Source organism: Triticum aestivum, chromosome 2B (assembly GCF_018294505.1).
Source record: "Triticum aestivum cultivar Chinese Spring chromosome 2B, IWGSC CS RefSeq v2.1, whole genome shotgun sequence".
Classification (NCBI taxonomy): Eukaryota; Viridiplantae; Streptophyta; class Magnoliopsida; order Poales; family Poaceae; genus Triticum; species Triticum aestivum.
This window is the reverse complement of record NC_057798.1, coordinates 14,224,587-14,250,939: the sequence shown is the minus strand read 5'-3', so window position 1 is coordinate 14,250,939 and position 26,353 is coordinate 14,224,587. Positions and strand designations below refer to the sequence as shown.

The 26,353-nt window shown below is 45.5% G+C and overlaps 1 long non-coding RNA gene across 1 annotated transcript; it reads left to right on the top strand.

Moving 5' to 3' along the window:
- Nucleotides 1–14,616: 14,616 nt before the first annotated feature.
- On the top strand, nucleotides 14,617–25,333 carry LOC123039965 (uncharacterized). Its single transcript, XR_006418025.1, has 6 exons — nucleotides 14,617–14,901; nucleotides 15,173–15,357; nucleotides 24,613–24,659; nucleotides 24,764–24,793; nucleotides 24,899–25,010; nucleotides 25,221–25,333. It is a non-coding gene; the product is annotated as an uncharacterized lncRNA (long non-coding RNA).
- The last annotated feature ends 1,020 nt before the right edge of the window (nucleotides 25,334–26,353 follow it).

The following is a 26,353-nucleotide window of genomic DNA, read 5'->3' as shown; positions in this document are numbered from 1 at the left end:
CTGGTAGGCAGTATGACTTGTATCGTCCACAACTTACTTGTGTTCTACTCGTGCATATAACATCAACATCAATAACCTAGGCTCGGATGCCACTGTTGGGTTTCGTAGTAATTTCAAAAATTTTCCTACGCACACGCAAGATCATGTGATGCATAGCAACGAGGGGAAGAGTATTGTCTACGTACCCAACGCAGACCGACTGCGGAAGCGATGACACGACATAGAGGAAGTAGTCGTACGTCTTCACGATCCAACCGATCAAGCACCGAAACTACGGCACCTCCGAGTTCGAGCACACGTTCAGCTCGATGACGATCCCCGGACTCCGATCCAGAAAAGTGTCGGGGAAGAGTTCCGTCAGCACGAAGGCGTGGTGACGATCTTGATGAACTACAACAGCAGGGCTTCGCCTAAACTCCGCTACAGTATTATCAAGGAATATGGTGGCAGGGGGCACCGCACACGGCTAAGGAATCGATCACGTAGATCAACTTGTGTCAACTTGTGTGTTTAGAGGTGCCCCTGCCTCAGTATATAAAGGAGCCAAGGGGGGGAGGAGGCGCCGGCCAGGAGGAGGTGGCGCAGGAGGAGTCCTACTCCTACCGGGAGTAGGACTCCCCTCCAATCCTATTCCAACTAGGAATCCCCAAAGGGGGAAAGAGGGAGAGGGGTGGCCGGCCACCTCTCCTAGTCCTAATAGGACTAGGGGAAGGGGGGAGGCGCGCAGCCCCTTTGGGCTGCCCCTTTCTCCTTTCCACTAAGGCCCATGATGGCCCATATGGCTCCCGGGGGGTTCCGGTAACCTCCCGGTAACCCGGTAAAATCCCGATTTCACCCGGAACACTTCCGATGTCCAAACATAGACTTCCAATATATCAATCTTTATGTCTCGACCATTTCGAGACTCCTCGTCATGTCCGTGATCACATCCGGGACTCCGAACAACCTTCGGTACATCAAAATGCATAAACTCATAATATAACTGTCATCGTAACCTTAAGCGTGCGGACCCTACGGGTTCGAGAACAATGTAGACATGACCGAGACACGTCTCTGGTCGATAACCAATAGCGGGACCTGGATGCCCATATTGGCTCCTACATATTCTACGAAGATCTTTATCGGTCAGACCGCATAACAACATACGTTGTTCCCTTTGTCATCGGTATGTTACTTGCCCGAGATTCGATCGTCGGTATCCAATACCTAGTTCAATCTCGTTACCGGCAAGTCTCTTTACTCGTTCCGTAATACATCATCTCACAACTAACATATTAGTTGTAATGCTTGCAAGGCTTATGTGATGTGTATTACCGAGAGGGCCCAGAGATACCTCTCCAACAATTGGAGTGACAAATCCTAATCTCGAAATACGCCAACCCAACATCGACCATTGGAGACACCTGTAGTACTCCTTTATAATCACCCAGTTACGTTGTGACGTTTGGTAGTACCCAAAGTGTTCCTCCGGTAAACGGGAGTTGCATAATCTCATAGTCATAGGAACATGTATAAGTCATGAAGAAAGCAATAGCAACATACTAAACGATCAGGTGCTAAGCTAATGGAATGGGTCATGTCAATCAGATCATTCTACTAATGATGTGACCTCGTTAATCAAATAACAACTCATTGTTCATGGTTAGGAAACATAACCATCTTTGATTAACGAGCTAGTCAAGTAGAGGCATACTAGTGACACTCTGTTTGTCTATGTATTCACACATGTATTATGTTTCCGGAAAATACAATTATAGCATGAATAATAAACATTTATCATGATTATAAGGAAATAAATAATAACTTTATTATTGCCTCTAGGGCATATTTCCTTCAGTCTCCCACTTGCACTAGAGTCAATAATCTAGATTACACTGTAATGAATCTAACACCCATGGAGCTTTGGTGCTGATCATGTTTTGCTCGTGGAAGAGGCTTAGTCAACGGGTCTGCAACATTCAGATCCGTATGTATCTTGCAAATCTCTATGTCTCCCACCTGGACTAGATCCCGGATGGAGTTGAAGCGTCTCTTGATGTGTTTGGTCCTTTTGTGAAATCTGGATTCCTTTGCCAAGGCAATTGCACCAGTATTGTCACAAAAGATTTTCATTGGACCCGATGCACTAGGTATGACACCTAGATCGGATATGAACTCCTTCATCCAGACTCCTTCATTTGCTGCTTCCGAAGCAGCTATGTATTCCGCTTCACATGTAGATCCCGCTACAACGCTTTGTTTAGAACTGCACCAACTGACAGCTCCACCGTTTAATGTAAACACGTATCCGGTTTGCGATTTAGAATCGTCCGGATCAGTGTCAAAGCTTGCATCAACGTAACCTTTTACGGTGAGCTCTTTGTCACCTCCATATACGAGAAACATATCCTTAGTCCTTTTCAGGTATTTTAGGATGTTCTTGTTAGGTTTCGTAGTAATTTCAAAAATTTTCCTACGCGCACACAGGATCATGTGATGCATAGCAACGAGAGGAGAGTGTTGTCTACGTACCCAACGCAGACCGACTGCGGAAGCGATGACACGACGTAGAGGAAGTAGTCGTACGTCTTCACGATCCAACCGATCAAGCACCGAAACTACGGCACCTCCGAGTTCGAGCACACGTTCAGCTCGATGACGATCCCCGGACTCCGATCCAGCAAAGTGTCGGGGAAGAGTTTCGTCAGCACGACGGCGTGGTGACGATCTTGATGAACTACAGCAGCAGGGCTTCGCCTAAACTCCGCTACAGTATTATCGAGGAATATGGTGGCAGGGGGCACCGCACACGGCTAAGGAATCGATCACGTGGATCAACTTGTGTCAACTTGTGTGTTTAGAGGTGCCCCTGCCTCCGTATATAAAGGAGGAGAGGAGGGGAGGCTGGCCGGCCAAAGGGGGGAGGCGCAGGAGAGTCCTACTCCCACTGGGAGTAGGATTCCCCCTCCAATCCTAGTCCAACTAGGATTCCTCGGAGGGGAAAACAGGAGGAGGGGGCCGGCCACCTCTCCTAGTCCTAATAGGACTAGGGGAAGGGGGGGCGCGCAGCCCATCTAGGGCAGCCCCTTCTCTTTTCCACTAAGGCCCACTATGGCCCAAATAGCTCCCGGGGGGTTCCGGTAACCCTTCCGGTATTCCGGTAAAATCCCGATTTCACCCGGAACACTTCCGATGTCCAAACATAGACTTCCAATATATCAATCTTTATGTCTCGACCATTTCGAGACTCCTCGTCATGTCCGTGATCACATCCGGGACTCCGAACAACCTTCGGTACATCAAAATGCATAAACTCATAATATAACTGTCATCGTAACCTTAAGCGTGCGGACCCTACGGGTTCGAGAACAATGTAGACATGACCGAGACACGTCTCTGGTCAATAACCAATAGCGGGACCTGGATGCCCATATTGGCTCCTACATATTCTACGAAGATCTTTATCGGTCAGACCGCATAACAACATACGTTGTTCCCTTTGTCATCGGTATGTTACTTGCCCGAGATTCGATCGTCGGTATCCAATACCTAGTTCAATCTCGTTACCGGCAAGTCTCTTTACTCGTTCCGTAATACATCATCTCACAACTAACATATTAGTCGTAATGCTTGCAAGGCTTATGTGATGTGTATTACCGAGAGGGCCCAGAGATACCTCTCTGACAATCGGAGTGACAAATCCTAATCTCGAAATACGCCAACCCAACATCGACCATTGGAGACACCTGTAGTACTCCTTTATAATCACCCAGTTACGTTGTGACGTTTGGTAGTACCCAAAGTGTTCCTCCGGTAAACGGGAGTTGCATAATCTCATAGTCATAGGAACATGTATAAGTCATGAAGAAAGCAATAGCAACATACTAAACGATCGGGTGCTAAGCTAATGGAATGGGTCATGTCAATCAGATCATTCTACTAATGATGTGACCTCGTTAATCAAATAACAACTCATTGTTCATGGTTAGGAAACATAACCATCTTTGATTAACGAGCTAGTCAAGTAGAGGCATACTAGTGACACTTTGTTTGTCTATGTATTCACACATGTATTATGTTTCCGGTAAATACAATTCTAGCATGAATAATAAACATTTATCATGATTATAAGGAAATAAATAATAACTTTATTATTGCCTCTAGGGCATATTTCCTTCAGCAGGGGCTTCTCTGATGCCTGTTGTGTGGCCCGATCGGGTGGACACAGCAGCAGGGGCTGCATCGTCCCCCTCAGCACGTGGTCCTGTCAGGACACGGCGAGTGGCCAAAGCGGTTACCGTTCTTGGTATCCGCCTCCGCAATCGCATAATCTAATGCGTTTCATTTTTTGGAGGCGGACCCAGCTAAAAGAATTCATTCGCGTTGAGGATATCGATGTCGTTGGCTTGCAGGAAACCATTAAAACTGAATTCTCTCACCGAGACCTGCTAGCCATCGATCCCCTCGAGCGCTTCGTATGGCACTGGGTGCCTGCGGTGGGACACTCGGGGGGCCTACTTCTTGGTGTCAGCCTAGTTTGCTGCGAGGTGGTGGCGTGGGATGCCGGTCGTTTCTTCGTGTTGGCACACGTCCGCCATCGCACAACCCTCCGCGAGTGGGAGGTTATCGTGGTATACGGCCCGGCTGACCACTCGCACTCTCAGGGGTTCTTGGGGGAACTACAGGAGAAGGTTGCAGCCTTAGGTGTGCGCAACTTGCCGTTGATCGTCAGTGGGGACTTCAACTTAATCCGTTCGGGAGCGAACAAGAACAACGGGATTATTAACTGGACAAGGGTGTCCATGTTTAATAACGCGATAGCATCAATGGCCCTTAGGGAAGTGGCCAGCGTGGGCGCACGCTACACTTGTACAAACAAGCAGCTTACACCAGTTCGGTCTGTGCTTGACCGAGTGTTCATGTCCGCGGAGTGGGAAATGATGTTTCCCATGTGCTCCCTACACGCTGAAACGAGGATCGGGTCGGATCACGTCCCTCTGATCCTTTCCTCGAGGGAGGATAGGTTAAAACGAAGCCCCCGATTTTTCTTTGAGACTGCGTGGTTTGAGCACCCGGATTTCAAGCAAATCTTCCTCTCCAAATGGGAGACTTGTGTTGCCCGGATCGGGCACACGCGTGGGCCCATGGAATTCTGGATTGCCGCAGGGGCGGGGATGCGTGCGGCTCTAAAAGGCTGGGGGGCCAACCAGGGTCGTGAGGATAAGCGGCTCCGTGCGCGTTTGGTTGCGGACCTCGCCCGTATGGATGCAGCTGCGGACTCTCAGGTCTTCTCGGAGCAAGACTGGGCCCAGCGATACGCTGTAGAGGCTCAAGTAGAGGCCCTCCTTCGTGCTGAGGAGGAGTACTAGCGTAGGAGCGGTGGAATCAAGTGGACGCTCAAGGGGGACGCGAATACACATTATTTCCATGCCTATGCTAACGGCCGGCGCCGTAAATGCGCCATCCTAAGACTGCAATCTGAGCAGGGGCTCCTTTTGCGTCAACAGGATATTGTTCGACATATTTACGACTATTACATCCAGTTGATGGGCTCCAGGGAGGAGGCCCGGGCTCGACTGCGGTCGGATGTTTGGGATCCCGCGTTGCGGGTCTCGGATGCGGAGAATGAAGGCTTGGGCCTCGCCTTCCTTCCCCAGGAGATCGACCAGGCCGCCCCTGGGATGAAATCTGACACCGCCCCGGGACCGGATGGGTGGCCGGTGGCGATGTTCAAAAGGTTTTGGCAAGTGCTCAAAGGACCTATTTTCGAAGTTTGTAACCGGTTTATGCGTGGTACAATAGATATTTCCCGCCTTAACTTTGGGGTTCTTTCTCTTATCCCAAAAGTCCAGGGCGCGGACAACATTAGACTCTTCCGCCCAATAGAACTTATCAATGTCCCGTTTAAGATTTGTTCTAAAGCTTGTTCTACGCGCTTATCTCCGGTAGCTCATCGTATTATTAGTAGGAATCAGTTGGCTTTTATCCGTGGTCGCAACATTTTGGAGGGTCCGCTGGCCCTCCAAGAAATCGTTCACTCGCTCAAACGCACTCGCCAGCCAGCGATTCTTTTAAAATTAGATTTTGAGAAGGCGTACGATCGAGTGAACTGGGAGTTCCTCCGTCAAATCCTTTTGGATCGAGGATTTTCGTCGTTTTGGGTTCACCGTATGATGCAATTGGTCTCGGGAGGCCAAACGGCGATAGCGGTGAATGGAGAAGTAGGGAACTTCTTCCGCAACAAGCGTGGGCTGCGTCAAGGGGACCCAGCCTCACCGTTGCTTTTCAACTTTGTGGCGGATGCCCTGGGCGCCATGCTAGACAAAGCTCGCGCAGCTGGCCACACCAGGGGAGTGGTCACACTTGCAGTATGCGGATGACACTCTTCTCCTTTTTGAACCGGACACTCACAGTATCGCAATGGTTAAGGCCATCTTGCTGTGTTTTGAACTCATGTCCGGGCTAAAAATTAACTTCCAAAAGTGTGAAGTGGTGTCCATAGGGATGGACGCGGCCGAAAGTGAACGGGTTGCCAACTTGCTTAATTGCAAACTTGGGAAGTTTCCGTTTACCTACCTCGGCCTCCCAATCGCAAAGAAGAAATGCTCGATTGCCGATTGGGAACCTCTCACCACTAAGGTGGCGGACCGGGTATGTCCATGGAGAGGCCGATTTATGTCTTCAGGGGCAAGACTAATCCTTACCAACTCCAGCCTCTCATCCCTACCAATGTTTGCCATGGGTATGTTCCTGTTGGCTGTTGGGGTCCACACGAAAATGGACACATCGCGGGCGCGTTTCTTTTGGGAAGGAGCGGACCCTAAACGGACCACATGGTTAAGTGGCAAGCTGTTTGCAGATCTAAAGCCCAGGGGGGCCTCGGGATCATCAACTCTATGCTGATGAACATAGCGCTTATGTGTAAGTGGATCTGGAAGTTGTCCCAGGGAGGGACCGGCCTCTGGATTGACCTCCTCCGTCCCAAGTATTTCCCACAAGGGAATTTCTTTGAGGCAACTCCGCAGGGGTCCCCATTCTGGACCTCCATCCAAGCCCTCAAACCATACTTCGCCAGGGGTGCGAGGTTCTCGGTTAATAATGGCCGCTCCACGCGTTTTTGGCACGACGTTTGGATAGGCTAGCAGCCTCTTTGGTCAGAGTTCACCCATCTCTATTCCATTGCGGTTGACCCCACCAATTGGTTGCTTCGGCCCTTAGTGCCACTCCGCCCCCTATTCACTTCAGAAGAGAGCTTGTGGGCCCGGAGCTGGAGGATTGGGATCGCCTTCGGGCTCTGTTAGCAAATGTACGTCTGTCGGACTCCGCAGACGTGGTCTCTTGGAGACTTTCGGGCTCTGGCAAGTTCACTGTCAAGTCCTTGTATCGCGAGTTATGTCGCGGCCATGCTTCTATGGCAGCCACGGGGCTTTGGAAGGCACGAATCCCGCTAAAGATTAAGGTCTTCCTATGGCAATTATGCCAAGATCGCCTTCCTACCTCTATCAATATAGCTAAGCACAATGGCCCCGCTTCCGGCCCTTGCGCTTTGTGTGCTGACGCAGAAGATGCTGACCACGCGTTCTTCCGGTGTCCTTTGGCGCGCTTTGCTTGGAGTGCGGTCCGTGAGGCCGCTGGGGTGGATTGGGATCCAGGGCTCTCTGCGCCGGATCATGTGGACGTGTGCCGCGGCCATGTTATGGGCCTTATGGAACATTCGTAACAAGCTTATTATTGAGGGAGTGTTTCCCTCTCACCCTGCTGATGTTATATTCAAATGCATCTTATTCTTGCACCAGTGGGCTCCGCTGGGAAGGCAACAGGACTCTGATCTCCACCGACAAGCTATCGATCGACTTCGCTCCGTCTACTCCGCGTCCCGAGCTCCGGCTTCCTCATCTGCTGCCTCATAGGGATGGGCAGTCCTTTTGGTGTTAGATCCACCCGAGCCTGCGTGCTCGTTAGTTTGGCTGGTTAGGCCATGTATTGCACTTTATCTCGCCGTCGTGACCATTGTGGCATGCCTTAGAACATGGTGACCTCCGTTGGTTTGGTTGTTCGTTTCTGTATGCTACCTATGTTGTGGGCTTTATTAATTTAAAACCGGACGTCTCTGACGTCTATGTTCTAAAAAAAATATGTTGAGGATGAACCAATAGCTAGAGAATGGGGAGAAGGCAAGGTAATCGAAGAGTTGCATCCTGACCACATCGAGCCTGTGTTGGCAATAAGCCGCGGCAGGACACGTCGAGAGTGTGTGCGTGCACGAGCTGGGCGTGTCAGGTGCGGTCCATGGTCACGTCGAGTCATAGTGTGGGCATAGTCTGGCTCGTGTACAGGCCATGCAGTGTGCGTCCGCGTGTGTTTGGCCATAGTCTGGGCATGATCTGACTATTGTACGGGCATAGTCCGACTCATGTACAGGTTGTGTGTGTGCGTGAGTGTGGGAATCAGTTGGCGAAAGTAGCGGGATGCCGTGTGGCGATCGGGTGCAGGCAGGCTGCGTAGGACGCGTTTGTGAGCGTCCTGGGCACGCGCCGGGCTTGTGGATCGTCGAAGAGTGCAACGCGGCGTTGTGCGTGTTGGAATTATGTGTCCTGCAACTGTATTCAAATTGCTTGGAATTGTTAATATTCGGAATACCTTATTATGGAATTGTACATGTACTTATACATGGAATTGATTTGCATGTTTAGCATGGAATTATTACTTGCTGGAATGTACTTAAGTAGTATATGCTTAAGGAAGCTGGTTGATTATCAGTGGAATACAATATACTATTTATATTGGAAAGACTACCTGAATACACTGATGATTGGAAGGAGCTAGATCGTATAATTAGATTACAGCCCTAATGTTGATGTTTTAGGACTAGGCTAGAGGACTCCTGTCCATAAGGCTAGGACGGCAGGAGCAAAAAGATTGAACTAGCCCACGCATCTGCTTCCCTCTCAATCCACCAATAACTCCCATCTCCCAGCATCTCATTCCCCCACCCCATCGTCGAGAGCAGCCAGCCCTTCTCAATAGAATCCATGTGCCATTGCCTGATCTACATAATTAGAGTAATTTACTCTATTATGGTGCGTTTCTCACAAGCGCGTGCTCCGGGGACATAACGAGTAGAATCCATTAACAGACAAATATGATCATGGTTGATAATTTGATCTGGACTCTATCCCGGAAACTAGTGAAAAAAAACTAGGAATCTTATATCTGTATAAGAGGTGGACTCTTTGGAAAAACAGTATAAGAATGTCCCTACCCCTAGCCTCAAATATGCGAATTGTGAGCGGCACCACGGATAAGCGCAGAGAAATAGGGGGTAGACCACAAATCCTAAATTTCTAACATTGGTATCAGAGCTGAATAAGGGTCAACGACGTACTCATCGACTCGATTCGATCCGTAGTCAACTCTGCTGCGTACTCTACGGATTTGCAGACCATGGTCAGCTTGGGGATCGATTGGTTCTCCTCTTCGTGAAGATAACCTTGCTTCAGAGGTCCATTGAGTGCCGCCGCACTCATGCCTCGCGCCACCGCATGCCCAGTCTTCTCCGCCCGTAATCCGCCATCAACCGCCGCCCCAAGTCGCCGACTCCGGCCGAGGCCCGATCAGCGGCACCTCTGCGAGTAGCTGGCAGCCTACGCTGGTGCCGGTCGTCGCCGCCCGCTGCATCACCGGACCCGTGTTGCCAAGTCGTTGCTCGGTTCCACATCCCGTCGCTGTGCCGGAACTCTCTCACGCGGATCCGTGCTGGATCCCCTGTTGCCCACGTAGTCTCGTGTTGGGCACATGTTCTGTTCATGTACGCTGGAAGTGGTTAAGGGCAGTCCAAGCCGCAGGCACGGGAATCAAGGAATCTAGCTAGGAAAGTGGTAGTCCAAACCACCCAAGCAATCCATCGGATCAGTGAAATCCAGAGTTGCACCAAGGCCTCAATTCTTGCACGGGAGACAAGATATACTAGCTGTTCCTGTTCTGTTCATGTACGTGGATAGAGGAAGGCGAATGTTTTCTGCATGTTCAAGTCCTTGTGCAAACAACGGTCAGCCTGCCAAAAGGACTACACACACTAGACTTTGTGGATTAAGGAAGGCAAATAACACGAACGTGGAACGAACTTGTGCAAACAACGGCTAGCCCGTCGGAAGGACTACAAGCACCAGACGCACACATTCTTTCAAAATTGCATATACTAGCTACTTTTATTCATTTTATTTGATCGTTGATTAAAGTTTTTTTTTTCGGGTCCGTTGCATGTAACTCGTAACGAGGAGATGGAATGCTAGTCCCGACGAATAATAATAATCCGAAGGACCCTGGATCATGCATGACTGGATGGAATAGCAATTACTCCGGTGAAAAGATAGCATGGAAATTTTGCATATCTAGGAAAGATCTTTATAATGAGTATATCACTTGTTACTGTGGAAGAAAGTGATCACTCCGAAGAAAAGGAAATTTTCTGTCGCTTGACGGTATGTCCATTGGCAATGTTTACACTTTATATGTTTATATTTGTCACTACTTTTTCCAATAGGTGGAACACAGTAGCAACTTTATTTATATCTAAACAATTCCCAAGGAAGGTAGATGATGTCTATTTCAGCGGTAATGCTATTTTTGAAATACTGGGAATTGGAAATTATGCCCTCAAACTCCGTTGTGGAGGAAAATTATTGTTGATGGACACACTATTATACTAACCCTGCATGAGACGGAATTCAAAGAGGTGTATATTGCGAGCATCACTTATTTGTGGAGGAAGATAGGAACTACTCCATGGAAAATGATTTTTTTCTATCACTTAACGCTGGAATACGGTAACAATTTTGTTGGCATGCTAGCAGTTCCTATATATATGTTTGTGTGTTTAGTCATTGCTGCTAAATCTGATAGACTTTGGAATTGGAAATTATGCGATCAAACTCCCTTGTGGCTGAAAACTATTGTTTTTATAGGACATGGTATTTAACTTCAATGGGAAGGGATTTAATTTATTGCCCCTCTTGGAATCTATTGATTATGACATAGTATTTGGAAAAGGGAGAGTGGAAATATTTCTCAGTGGTTAACTTAGTGCATTTTTGGATTTTTCACACAATGATACATCTTTCTTGATGTCCATTGGAAGTTGGCAAACCAAATTGTTTATGTTTGGCAAAGATAAATCCATACGGACGAATATTGACAATGGGAACACATGCTTGGAATCTTATATAATCTACATCATCAACGACTTGGTCATATATCTTGGGACTGGATCAAGAGGCTTATTGATTCTGGAATTTTAAACTTTAGTGGGAGGACTATGATACATGTGAAGCATATATGACTTTTTTACACCTTGTTTATTAAGGTGGAAGGTGATGAAAGGGCATCACATTGTTTCTTTTTATATATACTTATGGTATTTCTTTGGACACCCCCACTAGAGGTCAGATTATTTATTTCATCTCACTCTTCGGTGATTACAGTTTTATATGGTCACGCTTATATTTTATTGTACAAGTCGGAATGTTTCCTTGTGCTGATCACATGTTATACTGAAGTGCAAAATCAGTTGATTAAATAATATCATTGAACATATAAACCTTGAAGAACTGCTAGGCAGGACCGAGCCATCCACGTCGCCCTATAAACTCTCGTGCCACCGCCTGTTAATTTCGTGCCCCGCTGAGGGCATTTCCGTCATTTCGCATACGGGCGTATAAAAGGCAGCAGCTCTGGTGGAGGTAACCTACCCTTCTGCCCCATCCCGCACTCGCGCCGCGCCCCTCTCCTCTCTATCCCGACCATGCCCTCCTCCCTGCCCCGCCGCTGTCGTCTCCTCCACCCGGCCAGCCGCCGCCGCACCTCCTCCACCCGGCCAGCCGCCGCCACTGCGCCCGTTTCCTCCGGCCAGCCTCCGCCCGCAACCTCCCCCCTCCCGTTTTGAAGAGAAGAGGAGCAGACCGGCCTTGGTTCGCCATGGAGATGCTACTGACGCTGCGAGCCAGGGGACGCCACCCATGGCTTCCAGGGCAGCTCGACTATAGGTAAGTGCATCCCCCCCCCCTCTCTCTCACTATATCCCCTGAAAAAGCCCACAACAGTAAACCATGGAGGATTTGAGGGATTTTTTCTGTTTGAATAGTTGAGAGTATTTCTTTGGATTACGTTGATTCTCTGAAAAATTGGTGTCGTATAGAACTTTCTGCTCCCGTGTAACTCCTGGCTTGAGGCTGACTGCAGAAGAGGACAACTCCCAAACGCCAGGACAGTTGAGCTTCTTCATGTCCTTTAGCGATTCCATGACCATCTGCAGTAACAATCTATTGCATAAATGGTTCTCCAAGTGGGATATGTTATTTTGCCTACGTCAAATGGGCATGATTTGCTTATAGTAAAGATATAATAATCTATGAAAGCCCAGTTACCTGAATAAGGCAGTAAATAATTCTAAGATGCTAATGTTGTAGTTGATAAAACTATGTGAATGCTGACTCATGTTGCAGTTGATAATCCTAAATAAGACACTACTGGCTCACTTTTCTTCTTTGTATTTTTTCTTGTTCATACATGTAGAAAATATTTTGGTGCTAATGATTGGTCTAAGTATCATGATTGGTTGATTTTTTGCATCTAAATAGGGCATTTACATTTCGAGTTGTGGGTAGTGGTGGTCTTGTCAATGAGTTGGCACACGAGGCCTCGGGATTCCCTCCTCGTCGATGAGCACTGATGTGATTGCAACGAGCCATTGCCATTGCCGCCACACAGACGCAGGGTTCCTCATTGTTTTTAATCTCACAGCCATGTTCTTCTTGTTATAATTTAGCTTTTGTTCATTTGCTATGTTTAGTACAAGCAGGACATTCTCCTTTTTAATCTCCCAATCAGTTAAGCTATGTCAACTGGCTAGATCCTTCTCAATTAACTAACCTCATTGGTCTGCACTCTTGTGTTTCATAATTTTCCCAACTCGACACTCTCCTATCTGAAATATTTTTCTTACCAATTTGGTGTTGGTTGATATGCAGGTACGGAGAGTAGCGCCATGCATGATGACTATCGGTGTTGTTTTTATTGCGGGAGCGGGTCAGGCGACGGGAAGGGAAGACAAGATGGAGAGCGGGCGGATCAGGTGACGGCCATGGCCATGGCGCTCGCAGATCCGCCGGCTCCGTCGTCGCCGCTGCGCTTACAGGTTCCGACTCTTGTGAGCTACTGCTGCAGATGATATTTGGTCCCCATCCTTGCTACTGGCTCCTAATTTTTGTGTGATGAACAAATGGTTTAGATTTAGCGTGTAAAGCTGAGATTCTACATTGGTTTGGAATTTAACTTGTTACCATTGTTTAATTTAATGCCATGCGAAACCTAATGTAGATGTCCATGTCTTTGCCAATGATGTCAGTAGGAAGATTTTTTTTTGCTTTCTTCATAGTGTAAATCTGTTGTTTAAGCTTCAAATTTATCTTGTTTATTATATTTCCTTTTCTGCAAACCAAACAGAGGCAAAGACGTCTTCTTAATGTTGCAGAAGTTTCATGGAGACATCAAGGTCAGTCTTAAATCTTAATGCACATAATGACAAATGCTTCCGCATTGTAATTTCTAATTTGTTATCGAGCTTCTATGCTTCAACACATCTAAAATTTCAAAAGCTTTTCCGGGTTGACACGGTTACTTGAGAATTGTACCAAAGATAGTGTTAGCAGTTCATTCCATACCAAACTTGAGCAACACAAAAGTTAAGTTAGGTGACTGTTCTTTGTAGGAATGCATCCTCCTCTTGATATGCAAACTGAGGAAATCAAGGTGATGGGAAAGCATTCTACAGCAGCTGTTGACTTCAGGATATTTCATGGATGAGTTATACTCCTTGACTCCCATGTAAAGTTAGCTTATTTTGCTCTCTGCATTAGTATGTTCCAAATTAACCACACAAAATTTAATTAGGTGACCGTTCTCTGTAGGAATGTATCATCTGCTTGCTACGCAAACTGAGGAAATCAAAGTGGCAAAGCAATTGACTGCATGTGTTGACTTCAGGATATCTCAAGGACGAGTCAGAATCTTTGACGCTCAGGTAAAATTAAATTATTTTGCTCTCTGCATTGGTATGTTCCAAATTAACTGCACAAAATTTAATTGGGTGATTATTCTCTGTAGGGATGCATCCTCTGCTTGCTACACAACCTCTGCTTGCTACACAAACTGAGAAAACCAAAGCGGCAAAGCATTGTACTGCAGATGTCGACTTCGGGATATCTCATGGATCAGTTATACTCCTCGTTGCTCATGTAAAATTAGCTTATTTTGCTCTCTGCAATTGCATAGTAGAACGGTTGAGCTAAACATCTCGCTGCTGATATTTTCAAATGTATTGCAACCACTGTACAACCCATGCATCGTAATTGATATGTTGAGACTGGATGGTTCATCCACAGTTCATGTTCTTAGTGGTGATCCATTAGCAGCAAACCTGGCCCATGAGCAAAAGGGGGTCCAGGTAAATGCTTTACTTTAGTTCTTACACTTTAATGTAACTGCTATATATCTTGCTTTACCTTGACAATCTCCAGCAATTAATCAGTATCTTATGTTATTATGCAGGGAATTTCTGTTGCTTGGTGTTTTTTCGGAATCCATCTCTAATGTTTTGTTGGTTGTGTCAGAAGGGATCAATGATTAATGAAGCTGCTTAGACTGCATTTCTCTTTTCTAGCATTTTTCCATGTGCCAGGGATCATATTTGATATTGTACTGAAATAATAGCGGAGTATTCTAATGAAAAGGCTAGCAATACTCATGGAAAACTCACTGCTCTTGTTTAATTTTATTTATGCAGTCAACATTTTGATCAAAGGATTCTCACGTGCTAGAAAACTATACTCACATAAAACTGACTATTGGTCTATGGAACTGGAGGCAGTGAGTTTCAATTCTTATGAATTAGTGTTTCTTTATTTATTTAGAGCTTCTGTTCAGATCATTGACGTTTGCATATCCCCTGTTTGTAGTATCATTTTGTGTCTCATGTTATGACTGCCATTTTTTTTTCCTCTACAACCTGTAAATTTCTAATTCAGTTTACTGATCTTTGAAAGTCATGTATAACTGGGCAGAAATGTTATCCCTACAAATTCTCTCAAAAGAAATGTCATCCCTATAAATAAGAACACCATCATTCTTTATTGTGCAGCAACCATGTTGACAAGCTGGCATCTCTTTGTTCTATTCTATTGACTTCATGTGGCATTATGTATGAAGCCCTTAAAGCACAAACCTTTGGACGCAAGGACCGTCATGGGATTTGGAGTGCTCAATGGCATCTTAATTGGACTTCTCAATCAGAGTCTAGGTTTCAACTCTGTTGGTTTCTATCAGGTAAGCATTGTTCTTTGTTTCTGTCTGAACTTACAGAAAATGTGTTGGGGAACGTAGCAGAAATTCAAAATTTTCCTACGTGTCACCAAGATCTATCTATGGAGAAACCAGCAACGAGGGGAAGGAGAGTGCATCTGAATACCCTTGTAGATCGCTAAGCGAAAGCGTTCAAGAGAACGGGGTTGAAGGAGTCGTACTCGTCGTGATCCAAATCACCGGAGATCCTAGTGCCGAACGGACGGCACCTCCGCGTTCAACACATGTACAGCCCGGTGACGTCTCCCATGCCTTGATCCAGCAAGGAGAGAGGGAGAGGTTGAGGAAGACTCCGTCCAGCAGAAGCACAACGGCGTGGTGGTGATGGAGGAGCGTGGCAATCCTGCAGGGCTTCGCCAAGCACCGCGGGAGAGGAGGAGTACTTGGGAGAGGGGGAGGGCTGCGCCAGAACTTGTGGTGTGGCTGCCCTCCCACCCCCCACATATATATAGGGGCAAGGGAGAGGGGGGCCGGCCCCCTCAGATACAATCTGAGGAGGGGGCGGCGGCCAAGGGGGGGAGGAGTGCCTCCCAAGTCAAGTGGAGGCCCTCCCCCTTAGGGTTTTCCCCTTCCCATGCGCATGGGCCTTGGGGGGCTGGTGCCCCTGGCCCATTAAGGCTAGGGCGCCCCCTTACAGCCCATGCTGCTGTATTGGACGTGGTGGAACAATTTCCGGACCTCCGGACACCTCCGGAATCCTCCGGAACCTTCTGGAAGCTTCCCGGTACAATACCGAAAAAACCCGAACTTTTCCCAGAACCCGAACAACAACTTTCCATATACAAATATTTACCTCCGGACCATTACGGAAGTCCTCTGACGTCCGGGATCTCATCCAGGACTCCGAACAATATTCGGTAACCACATACAAACTTCATTTATAACCCTAGCGTCATCGAACCTTAAGTTGTAGACCCTACGGGTTCGGGAACCATGCAGACATGACCGAGACGTTCTCCGGTCAATAACCAACAGCGGGATCTGGATACCCATGTTGGCTCCCACATGTTCCATGATGATCTCATCTGATGAACCACGATGTCAAGGACTCAATCAATCCCGTATTCAATTCCCTTTGTCTAGCGGTATTGTACTTGCCCGAGATTCGATCGTCGGCATACCGATACCTTGTTCAATCTCGTTACCGGCAAGTCTCTTTACTCGTTCCGTAACACATCATTCCGTGATCAACCCCTTGGTCACATTGTGCACATTATGATTATGTCCTACCGAGTGGGCCTAGAGATACCTCTCCATTTACACGGAGTGACAAATCCCAGTCTCGATTCGTGCCAACCCAACAGACACTTTGGGAGATACCTGTAGTGCACCTTTATAGCCACCCAGTTATGTTTTGACGTTTGGTACACCCAAAGCATTCCGGTATCCGGGAGTTGCACAATCTCATGGTCTAAGGAAAAGATACTTGACATTAGAAAAGCTTTAGCATACGAACTACGATCTTTGTGCTAGGCTTAGGATTGGGTCTTGTCCATCACATCATTCTTCTAATGATGTCATCCCGTTATCAACGACATCCAATGTCCATGGTCAGGAAACCATAACCATCTGTTGATCAACGAGCTAGTCAACTAGAGGCTTACTAAGGACATGGTGTTGTCTATGTACCCACACATGTATTTGAGTTTCCTATCAATACAATTATAGCATGGATAATAAACGATTATCATGAACAAGGAAATATAATAACCAATTTATTATTGCCTCTAGGGCATATTTCCAACAGTCTCCCACTTACACTAGAGTCAATAATCTAGTTCACATCGCTATGTGATTAACACTGATAGGTCACATCGCCATGTGACCAACATCCAAAGAGTTTACTAGTGTCACTAAACTAGTTCACATCACCATGTGATTAAGACTCAATGTGTTCTGGGGTTTGATCATGTTTTCCTTGTGAGAGAAGTTTTAGTCAACGGATCTACAGTATTCAGATCCGTATGTACTTCGCAATTCTCTATGTCATATTGTAAATGCTGCTTCCACGTTCCACTTGAAGCTATTCCAAATGGTTGCTCCACTATACGTATCCGGTTTGCTACTTAGAGTCATTCGGATAGGTGTTAAAGCTTGCATCGACGTAACCCTTTACGCCGAACTCTTTATCACCTCCATAATCGAGAAACATTTCCTTATTCTTCTAAGGATAATTTTGACCGCTGTCCAATGATCCGTTCCTGGATCATTCTTGTACCCCTTGACTGACTCATGGCAAGGCACACTGCCGGTGCGGTACACAACATAGCATACTATAGAGCCTACGTCTGAAGCATAGGGGACGACATTCGTCTTTTCTCTCTCTTCTGCGTGGTCGAGCTTTAACTCTTAACTTCATACCTTACAACTCAGGCAATAACTCCTTCTTTGACTGATCCATCTTGAACACCTTCAAGATCATGTCAAGGTATGTGCTCATTTTGAAAGTACCATTAAGCGTTTTGATCCATCTTCATAGATCTTGATGCTCAATGTTCAAGTAGCTTAATCCAGGTTTTCCATTGAAAAACACTCTTCAAATAACCCTATATGCTTTATAGAAAATTCTACATCATTTCTGATCATCAATATGTCAACAACATATACTCATCAGAAACTCTATAGTGCTCCCACTCACTTCTCTGGAAATACAAGTTTCTCATAAACTTTGTATAAACCCAAAATCTTTGATCATCTCATCAAAGCATACATTCCAACTCCGACATGCTTACTCCAGTCCTTAGAAGGATTGCTGGAGCTTTGCATATTTGTTAGTGTTCTTCAGGATTGACAAAACCTTCTGGTTGTATCACATAAAACCTTTCCTCAAGGATATCATCGAGGAAACAATGTTTTGACATCCTATCTGCAAGATTTCACAAATCATGCAGTAATTGCTAATATAATTCCAACAGACTCTTAGCATCGCTACGAGTGAGAAAGTCTCATCGTAGTCAACTCCTTGAACTTGTCGGAAAACATCTTAACAACAAGTCGAGCTTTCTTAATGGTGATTCTTACCATCATTGTTTGTCTTCCTTTTAAAATCCATCTGTACCCAAAGGCCTTACGACCATCAAGTATTTCTTCCAAAGTCATGGATCCTTTCTCGGATTTTATGGCCTCGAGCCATTCGTCAGAATCCGGGCCCACCATCGCTTCTCCATAGCTCGGAGGTTCATTGTTGTCTAGCAACATGACCTCCAAGACAAGATTACAGTACCACTCCGAAGCAGTACGCGTCCTTGTCGTCCTACGAGGTTCGGTAGTGACTTGATCCGAAGCATCATGATCACTATCATCAGCTTCCACTTCAATTGGTGTAGGTGCCACATGAACAACTTTTGTGCCCTGCTACACACTGGTTGAAGTGATGGTTCAATAACCTCATTAAGTCTCCACCATCCTCCCACTCAATTCTTTCGAGAGAAACTTTTCTCGAGAAAGGACCCGATTCAAGAAACAATACCTATTGCTTTCAGATCTGAATTAGGAGGTATACCCAACTATTTTGGGTGTCCTATGAAGATGCATTTTATCCGCTTTGGGTTCGAGCTTATCAATCTGAAACTTTTTCACATAAGTGTCGCAGCCCCAAACTTTTAACAAATGACAACTTAGGTTTCTCCAAACCATAGTTCAAACGGTGTCGTCTCAACGGAATTACGTGGTGCCCTATTAAAGTGAGTGCGGTTGTCTCTAATGCCTAACCCATGAATGATAATGGTAATTCGATAAGAGACATCATGGTACGCACCATATTCAATAGGGTGCAACTATGATGTTTGGACACACCATCACACTATGGTGTTCCAGGCGGTATTTATTGTGAAACAATTTCCACAATGTCTTAATTGCGTGCCAAAGTTCGTAACTCAGATACTCATCTCTATGATCATATCATAGACATTTTATCCTCTTGTCACGATGATCTTTAACTTCACTCTGAAATTACTTGAACCATTCAATAATTCAGATTTGTGTTTCATCAAGTAAATATACTCAACATCTACTCGAATCATCTGTGAAGTAAGAACATAACGATATTCACTGCATGCCTCAGCACTCATTGGACTGCACACATCAAAATGTGTTACTTCCAACAAGTTTCTATCTTGTTCCATCTTACTGAAACCGAGGCTTTTCAGTCATCTTGCCCATGTGGTATGATTTGCATATCTCAAGTGATTCAAAATCAAGTGAGTTCAAACGATCCATCTGCATGGAGTTTCTTCATGCGTATACACCAATAGACATGGTTCGCATGTCTCAAACTTTTCAAAAATGAGTGAGTCCAAAGATCCATCAACATGGAGCTTCTTCATGCGTTTTATACCAATATGACTCAAATGGCAGTGCCACAAGCAGGTGGTACTATCATTACTATCTTATATCTTTTGGCATGAAAATGTGTATCACTATGATCGAGATTTCAATAAACCATTCATTTTAGGTGCTAGACCATTGTAGGTATTATTCAAATAAACAGAGTAACCACTATTCTCCTTAAATGAATAACCGTACTGTGATAGACATAATCCAATCATGTCTATGCTCAACGCAAACACCAAATAACAATTATTTAGGTTTAACACCAATCTCGAAGGTAGAGGGAGCGTGCGATGCTTGATCATATCAACCTTGGAAACACTTCCAACACATATCGTCAGCTCACCTTTAGCTAGTCTCCGTTTATTCCGTAGCTCTTTTATTTCGAGTTACTAACACTTAGCAACCGAACCGGTATCTAATACCCTGGTGCTACTAGGAGTACTAGTAAAGTACACATTAACATAATGTATATCCAATATACTTCTATCGACCTTGCCAGCCTTCTTATCTACCAAGTACCTAGGGTAATTCCGCTCCAGTGGCTGTTCCCCTTATTACAGAAGCACTTAGTCTCGGGTTTGAGTTCAACCTTGGGTTTCTTCACTAGAGCAACAGCTGATTTGCCATTTAATGAAGTATCCCTTCTTGCCCTTGCCCTTCTTGACACTAGTGGTTTCACTAACCATCAACAATTGATGCTCCTTCTTGATTTCTACTTTTGCGGTGTCAAACATTGCGAATACCTCAAGGATCATCATATCTATCCCTAATATGTTATAGTTCATCACGAAGCTCTAGCAGCTTGGTGGCAATGACTTTGGAGAAACATCACTATCTCATCTGGAAGATCAACTCCCACTCGATTCAAGTGATTGTTGCACTTAGACAATCTAAGCACAAGCTCAACGATTGATCTTTTCTCCCTTAGTTTGCAGGCTAAGAAAATCGTCGGAGGTCTTATACCTCTTGACGTGGGCATGAGCCTGAAATCCCAATTTCAGCCCTCGAAACATCTCATATGTCGCGCGACGTTTCGAAAATGTCTTTGGTGCCTCAACTCTAAACCGTTTAACTGAACTATCACGTAGTTATCAAAACGTGTGTGTCCGATGTTCGCAACATCCACAGACGACGTTTGGGGTTCAGCACACTGAGCGGCGCATTAAGGACATAGGCTTTCTACTGTCCGCATAATTGCTACTGTCAACTTTCAACTATATTTTCTCTAGGAACATATCTAAAACAGTGGAACTAAAGCGCGAGCTATGACATAATTTGCAAAGGGCTTTTGACTATGTTCAGGATAATTAAGTTCATCTAATGAACTCCCACTCAAATAGACATCCCTCTAGTCATCTAAGTGATTACATGATCCGAGTCAACTAGGCCGTGTCCGATCATCATGTGAGACGGACTAGTCATCATTGGTGAACATCTTCATGTTGATCGTATCTACTATACGACTCATGCTCGACCTTTCGGTCTCTTGTGTTTCGAGGCCATGTCTGTACATGCTAGGCTTGTCAAGTTAACCTAAGTGTTCTGCGTGTGTAAATCTGGCTTACACCCGTTGTATGTGAATGTAAGAATCTATCACACCCGATCATCACGTGGTGCTTCGAAACGACGAACTTTCGCAACGGTGCACAGTTAGGGGGAACACTTTCTTGAAATTTTAATGAGGGATCATCTTATTTACTACCGTTGTTCTAAGCAAATAAGATGTATAAACATGATAAACATCACATGCAATCAAATAGTGACATGATATGGCCAATATCATATTGCTCCTTTTGATCTCTATCTTCGGGGCTCCATGATCATCATCGTCACCGGCATGACACCATGATCTCCATCATCATGATCTCCATCATCGTGTCTTCATGAAGTTGTCTCGCCAACTATTACTTCTACTACTATAGCTACCGGTTAGCAATAAAGTAAAGTAATTACATGGCGTTGTTCAATGACACGCGGGTCATACAATAAATTAAGACAACTCCTATGGCTCCTGCCGGTTGTCATACTCATCAACATGCAAGTCGTGATTCCTATTACAAGAACATGATCAATCTCATACATCACATATCATTCATCACATTCTTCTTGGCCATATCACATCACATAGCATACCCTGCAAAAACAAGTTAGACGTTCTCTAATTGTTGTTTGCATGTTTTACGTGGCTGCTATGGGTTTCTAGCAAGAATGTTTCTTACCTACGCAAAACCACAACGTGATATGCCAATTGCTATTTACCCTTCACAAGGACCCTTTTCATCGAATCCGTTCCGACTAAAGTGGGAGAGACAGGCACCCGCTAGCCACCTTATGCACCAAGTGCATGTCAGTCGGTGGAACCTGTCTCACGTAAGAGTACGTGTAAGGTCGGTCCGGGCCGCTTCATCCCACAATACCGTCGAAACAAGATTGGACTAGTAACGGTAAACATATTGAACAAAATCAACGCCCACAACTACTTTGTGTTCTACTCGTGCAAAGAATCTACGCAATAGACCTAGCTCATGATGCCACTGTTGGGGAACGTAGCAGAAATTCAAAATTTTCCTACGTGTCACCAAGATCTATCTATGGAGAAACCAGCAACGAGGGGAAGGAGAGTGCATCTACATACCCTTGTAGATCGCTAAGCAGAAGCGTTCAAGAGAACAGGGTTGAAGGAGTCGTACTCGTTGTGATCCAAATCACCGGAGATCCTAGTGCCGAACGGACGGCACCTCCGCGTTCAACACACGTACAGCCCGGTGACGTCTCCCATGCCTTGATCCAGCAAGGAGAGAGGGAGAGGTTGAGGAAGACTCCGTCCAGCAGCAGCACAACGGCATGGTGGTGATGGAGGAGCGTGGCAATCCTGCAGGGCTTCGCCAAGCATCGCGGGAGAGGAGGAGTACTTGGGAGAGGGGGAGGGCTGCGCCAGAACTTGTGGTGCGGCTGCCCTCCCACCCCCCACATATATATAGGGGCAAGGGAGAGGGGGGCCGGCCCCCTCAGATCCAATCTGAGGAGGGGGCGGCGGCCAAGGGGGGGAGGAGTGCCTCCCAAGTCAAGTGGAGGCCCTCCCCCTTAGGGTTTTCCCCTTCCCATGCGCATGGGCCTTGGGGGGCTGGTGCCCCTGGCCCATTAAGGCTAGGGCGCCCCCTTACAGCCCATGCTGCTGTATTGGACGTGGTGGAACAATTTCCGGACCTCCGGACCCCTCCGGAATCCTTCGGAACCTTCTGGAAGCTTCCCGGTACAATACCGAAAAAACCCGAACTTTTCCCGGAACCCGAACAACAACTTTCCATATATAAATCTTTACCTCCGGACCATTCCGGAACTCCTCGTGACGTCCGGTATCTCATCCGGGACTCCGAACAACATTCGGTAACCACATACAAACTTCCTTTATAACCCTAGCGTCATCGACCCTTAAGTGTGTAGACCCTACGGGTTCGGGAACCATGCAGACATGACCGAGACGTTCTCCGGTCAATAACCAACAGTGGGATCTGGATACCCATGTTGGCTCCCACATGTTCCACGATGATCTCATCGGATGAACCACGATGTCAAGGACTCAATCAATCACGTATTCAATTCCCTTTGTCTAGCGGTATTGTACTTGCCCGAGATTCGATCGTCGGCATACCGATACCTTGTTCAATCTCGTTACCGGCAAGTCTCTTTACTCGTTCCGTAACACATCATCCCATGATCAACCCCTTGGTCACATTGTGCATATTTTGATGATGTCCTACCGAGTGGGCCCAGAGATACCTCTCCATTTACCCGGAGTGACAAATCCCAGTCTCGATTCGTGCCAACCCAACAGACACTTTCGGAGATACCTGTAGTGCACCTTTATAGCCACCCAGTTACGTTGTGACGTTTGGTACACCCAAAGCATTCCTACGGTATCCGGAGTTGCACAATCTCATGGTCTAAGGAAAAGATACTTGACATTAGAAAAAGCTTTAGCATACGAACTACGATCTTTGTGCTAGGCTTAGGATTGGGTCTTGTCCATCACATCATTCCTAATGATGTGATCCCGTTATCAACGACATCCAATGTCCATGGTCAGGAAACCGTATGATCAACGAGCTAGTCAACTGCAGGCTTACTAGGGACATGGTGTTGTCTATGTACCCACACATGTATTTGAGTTTCCTATCAATACAATTATAGCATGGATAATAAACGATTATCATGAACAAGGAAATATAATAACCAATTTATTATTGCCTCTAGGGCATATTTCCAACAAAATGAATAGTCAATTATTTTTGGTGTTGGAGTTGCAACCGTGACTGAAATCCTAATTTCTAAAAATAAGGCTGAACCATGTATATATTTGCAGAGCAAGTCGAGCGCATTAGTTGGATCCAGCTTCTTGATATTGCAGAGGACTCGTCAAAAGATTAGCACTTATTCTATAATGTGGATCACATAAAAAATAGAAATTTTAGTTTCTGAAAATAGATTCAACCATTTATATATTTTTGGATAACAATGTACCTCTAATATCTACGTATAACGATGGGCTAAACAAGGATAACCTGATTAATGATGAGATGATCTGTTTTCTACAGCTTGAATTGGCAAAAAAAAATAGTAATCAATGTATGTCCCTGCATCTTAACAAGTCATCCATTAATCGCACGTAATGTGTTAGCCTTCCTTTTTATGCACTGGAGTTTTCTCTAGGTCACTGTACAAAATAGGCATCAATGCACTTTCGGACAGTACACTCACACTCATGATTCTATCTTTTTTAATACCTACTTTACGATTTTGATAGTTTTATTACATATGTTCTGTGCAATTGTCAACTTCTATAATTCGAAGTTAATTGTATTTGTTCTGTTTTGGCTGCTCTAACAGATCTACGGGGTTCTCGGCTGGCTGGGAAGACTTGACAAGAGGCACAGGTAAAATAGATCATCTCTTGTGACTCTCAAGATATGTATCCAGAGAGCAAGTCAGGTCTCGGAATGCTGACTGAATATTCCATGGCCTTTGTTTTTCTTGCTAGGTGGATTACTACTTCCTTGGATGTTTTCAGGTTATTATTTCCTTGCTCCCCTTTGCCGGCAAGCATTCTCTTATCCTGGTCACTTGCGTAAGATACAACATGCTAATGCTATCTTGGTTTGGTTTGCTCTTGCAGAAAATAAGTGAAATGTGCAGACCGACAACATGGACGGCAGGTCTTGCGGCTCCCAGCGCCCTCAACCCCCCACTGACCCTCTCTCAATTTTGATCTCTCCTCTACTCTTCTGGTGAGTGGGAGCAGCATGTGGATATATTGAACTATATATTAGCTTTTGGTTGGTGCCCATGAAGTACTTTGGAATTCATTATATAATTGTGTCGGTGAAGATGTCGTAGATTTGTTAATATAGAAAACACAAATTTTTCATCTACCTTGTGCGTCATAGGTAAACATATTTTCCTATCTATTTCTATTCTTCAGCCTCTTTATATTTCAGGGTGGCGGTGAGAGCGGGTGTGAAACGGGAGAGGCGGCCATAGGAGGTATATGATAGGAAAAGAATTGCTCTATGGCAGTGCTTTGACTCGGTGACCAGAGACTGACTGGGTGTGCTTGCAGTTTGAGGTTTATTTTTTCTGGTATACATATAATTGGAGGTATATGATAGCAAAAGGTAGCTGGTATACATATAATTGGATTTTTTTTTCTTAAATTATTGAAAGCTAGATAACTGGAGGTTGTGTATTATAAAAATGATGTACTATTTGGTGCCACCTATAACTGGTCTCATCTTGTCTCTGTAGGTAGGCGCCATGGACGCCGCTCTTGTGCTCATCAAGGTCCGCTGCTCCTTGTTCCAGTCCCATGACAAGCAGCAGCAGCATCATGGTCTGCCCCCTCCCACCCTCTCTCGATTTCCTCTCTTCGCTTCCCTGACCACGTCTCATCTCTGTTGGGTCAAGGTTGGGTTGGAGCTACAGCGGCCAGCCACCAGGACGATGCTGACAGCCAAAGAAAGCTCCTTTCCCACCGCTGACAGCCGAAACCGCTCTTGTGCTCATCAAGGTCCCTTTCACCTCTCTAACCTCTGTGTTAACTCCGTCTGGTTCTAGGCCAATTAAGGTTTTTTGTTTTGTTTTTGCATCCACTCTGTTTGATATAAGTGTGGTGGTCAGATCCTCTTCAGATGTCCAGTTGAGACACCTACTCATTTCTTCTCTTTTTTTCTCTTGAGAGGAGAGGAGAGGATGCTAACTAGCGAAGTACTATACTACTACATTTCAAACCATAATAAGGTCCTTCGGTAAAAACAAAACAAGATTTGCAGCGTCGCAGTAGCAAAATTCCAGCATCCACTAACCACACAAAAAAGTATGTGTCCAGTGATAATATAACAAGAGAGGAATTCAAGGATTAGTTTATTATTAACCTATGTAGTGTATGCACTGGTAGTTGATGGAGTTTCAAGCAACAAGCATGGAGCACCTTCTTCTTTCTATCATGTCACTTACCTGATAATTTGGTAATTCTCTCTGTAATGTCATTCATATACCTGATAAAGCTAATTTCTTTGGGGCTCTCTGTCATTCATATGTTCAGTGATACAATCAGAATTATTATGTAGAGGTT